Genomic DNA, 3,960 nt, shown 5'->3' with positions numbered 1-3,960 from the left:
TTTACTTTTTTTTTTTTTAAAGACCATGTGTTTTCTAGCCAAGTTGGCCAGGAACTGACTATGGAGCCCAAGCTGGTCTTGAACTAGCTGCGATCCCCTCCTGCCTCTGCCTTTAGAGTGCTAACCTTACACGTGTGAGCCACCATGTCCAGTTAGAATTACTATTTTTTAATGTGAGCACTTTCTGTTCTCACAGAGGACCTGGTTTGATTCCCAGCACCCACACTGTGGCTCATAATCATCTATAACTCCAGTTACAGGGGACCCTAGCAAACCCTCTTCTGACATTGGTGGCCAGCAGGCATACAGGTGATACACAAACAAGCAAACAAGCAGAACACCCATACACAAAAACCTTTAAAAAAAATAATAAAGTAGACCTATAGAGTAAATTCCACTTGGATTTCAATAGAAGACCCTGCTTACATTGCACAGAAAAGACTGTCTAGCTGCTTTACCAATACCAGTACATGTTAACAAGCTTTCAACTTTGTTTTTGAGTAATCCACTCATTAGTCACCAGATCTGAGACTATTTCTATTCAACAGCAGCGTGCAAGAGAAGGTAGAGGCAGGAGAATCTCTGTGAGTTTGAGGCCAGCCTGTTCTACAGAGCTAGTTCCAAGACACCCAGGGCTGTTTCAGAGAAACTCTGTCTCAAAAATGGAAAAACAAAACAAAACAAAACAAAACAAAAGAGCGCAAGAAACCATTCAAATTTGACTGCCTGCATAAAGCCTTTAAATAAAAGACATAATTTCAAATCAAATGATGTCTTTAGAATGGAGCATAAATTGACGTTTGTCACTCTTGTATCAATTTGAAGAAGAGGACTTTATAAGTTACTCTTTCTCTGAGATGAATGCTTTTCCAAATTATCACAGCTAATGAACCAAATTCTTACCCTCACCTAATGTCTGTGCCACCCTCCAAGCAGAACCATTGTTCACTGAAACCGTTGGTGAATGACTTTATGCATAGACCATCTTAATACCTACACCATTTCTTAAATGAATGTAACCTGTTCTCTGTGAGCTGAGAATGAAGTCACTCACTCAAGTCAAATAGTTTTGACCATAGCAGGAAGTCTGCATCCAAAAACCATGCCTACAATTCACTCCTTGGAGCAGCAAAACTGTCAACTCTCAGCTTAGCTACAATAGAGGTAAAAATCCTTTGGTGATGTGACGGTCATTGAAGTACAGCCTTATTACAAAGAAATCCAATGTCTAAAAATTGTTCTTATTTTGGGCTTGTACCACAGTAAGAGCCAAGATTTATTTCTACTAAATACAAAACAAACAAACAAAAAAACTTTATACATTTATGTTCATTTAAGAAAATACTAGTAGTGATGTATTATTTCGATATATATAGTTAATATGTTTGGAGTTATTTAAAATTTATATTGAGAAAAATATATTTTCACTATTGCTGTAGACGAGCATCTACATAAATTGATTAAATTGATTGTTGTTTTATGTCAAACAACTTTTATAATATTTATGTTGTTATAGTATTTTATAAATTTTAAGGAATATGACAAAAAAGATATTGTAGGTATTGAAGGGGGGTCTCTGGGAGGAGTTGGGGTATGAAAGAGAAACAAGAATGTGATTTAATCCTATTTACTTAAAATATGTTATTAAATGTTAACAAATTCAAATAAATTGAAATCATGTAACTTTTCTCATCATAACTCAATAAAAGTTAAAAAAGAGAATGAAAATGATAGAAATATTCCATATGAAATTTTCAAAAAGTAAGTAAAGAGGTTAAAAATATATCCTATATGTTAGCTTTGCTTTCCAACATGGAAAAAATTTCATAAATTTACTCAAGTTTGCTGTTCTGGTCTGTTGAGAGCTACCAAGCCTTCTCTCCTGAGGCCCATTTCTGTATTCTTACATATCTACTTGTAGTCCCATCAACTCAGTTTCTTTCTCTCCTTAGGAGTAAGAAATAGGTAACAGGAACCAAATTTGGGTTTCAGCTTTATTAAACAAATAAAAAATGATGGAAATATGGCAAAAAAAAAAAAAAAAAAAAGAATGGAGCCTAAGGGCTGGAGAGATGGCTCAGGGGTTAAGAGCACTGACTGCTCTTCCAGAGCAACCACGTGGTGGCTCACAACCATCTGTAATTTGATCCCATGCCCTCTTCTTGTGTGTCTGAAGACAGCTACAGTGTACTCACATATATAGATAAATAAATCTTTAAAAAAGAATGGAGCCTAAACCTGTCTATTTTCCAGACGCAGGGCAGCCAGAAGGTGGCCATTCACAATCCAGGAAGACAGGAAAGGCTAACACCAGAACCCAACCTCCATTTTAGAGAGGTCCAGCCTCTTGAGCTACAAGACTCGGTTTGTTCTCTAACTACCCAATATTGTATTTTATTATGCTAATGAGCTGCTTAAGACATTAGGTAAAGGGGTTTTTACAAAGAAACTGTAAAAGACATGCTTGTGCCTCAGCCTGTCTCATGCTTCTTTTTCTGGATGTTTTTATAACCACCTTAACCTCTGAAGATACAGAGACACAGGCAGCACTACAGTGCTGTGTTTGTTTTAAGCCCCCTTCAAACTTGGGGACTTAAAGCAACACAGATCTATAACATAATTTTAGAAGTAAGAAGTTCAGTGTGAGACACTCAGCTGGGGTGCATTCCTTCTGCAAGTTTGAGAGAACTCATTTCCTTGCCTTTTTCAGCTTCAAATTTCTTAGCTAGTGATGCTCTTCCTCCATAGCCGGACATAGAGTCTTTGTCAAGCTTTTATCCCTGCCATTTCAATAAAACGACACCTATCCATCCAGGGGAATCTTTCTATCTCAAGGCCAGTTGATTAGAAACCTCACTTTTCTTCCTCCAATGTAACACAGCGCATCCTGGGGATTCCATGTTTATTTGTCTGCCTACTATCGAAAGGAAGAATTTGCTTAGGTATTCCAAAATCAGTACTTTGCAAATCTTTCTTCTCTTCCACATTGAAAACTGAACATTAAACCAAACATGGCGGCAGAAGCCCTGAAAATCGTCACGGTCCCACTGAAGGCAGACGCAGGCAGAGCTTTGTGAGTTTGAGGTTATTTACTGAGACCTTGTCTCAGAAATAAGGCAGACATTGAAAAGAACAAAATTCACCCCAGATCTGCATCAAAACCAAAGGTGATCGTTAATTTCCCTCCTTTCTAAACTAGATTCATTCCTTAGTGTTTTTGTTAGCTTGTCTGGATACATTGAAGAAATACTACCGGGAAGGATTTGCCGTGCCTATGGTAAATAAGACTGATTTTCCAGTTAGAAACCACTGAGGACTGTTTTGTCTTGCCCTCCACCCCCACCCCGAAAATACTCCTTGTCCCAGGTAGTAGAGACTTGATATTAATGAGTTTTCAAAACACTCAGATTATTTTCGAATTTCAACGATACCAGAGATCCAGTCATTATGTACCTCGGAAATAAACGGAACGAAGAACCAAAATTTTAGGTCTCAACTTCCAGGGCCTCTCAAAGAGTTATCATAGACTTAGTTACTAGTTCTTGGTTACTTCACACACTACCAGTAATTTTTCCACTTTACCGAATCTGTCCCCTCCCCACATTCTTTCCTCAACTTTAATCCAAAGGCGTACAATCAGAAAACCCCATTAAATTGGAGGTAAAGGCACATTGGTTTCTAGTACGATTGCATGGCGGTAAAATTATTGTTACAAAAGAATACATTCAAGAGCAAAACTCTTACCTGAAAAAGACACTTGCGGTGACGTAGTATTGCTGAATTTGACTTGAGGAAGATTAAAATATTAAGACTATTCCAAAGAGCTCTTTGGACACGAGGCTTCCCTGATGTGAGAGTGTGGACCCTGGCCGCGGCTGCAAGCCACACCCTTAGCTTTCTTTTCCGTTTTAAGAAGGCAGTTTAGCTACGCTCCAGGCTTAGAGATCATCACTTTTCGCA

The 3,960-nt window shown here is 38.0% G+C and overlaps 1 pseudogene; it reads right to left on the bottom strand.

Moving 5' to 3' along the window:
- Positions 1–3,960, bottom strand: part of LOC116090067 — a 19,998-nt pseudogene that overhangs the window by 14,631 nt on the left and 1,407 nt on the right.

This window comes from Mastomys coucha, chromosome X, assembly GCF_008632895.1.
Source record: "Mastomys coucha isolate ucsf_1 chromosome X, UCSF_Mcou_1, whole genome shotgun sequence".
Classification (NCBI taxonomy): domain Eukaryota; kingdom Metazoa; phylum Chordata; class Mammalia; order Rodentia; family Muridae; genus Mastomys; species Mastomys coucha.
Note: the sequence above shows the minus strand (reverse complement) of the source record. Positions and strands in the feature narration are given on the sequence as shown.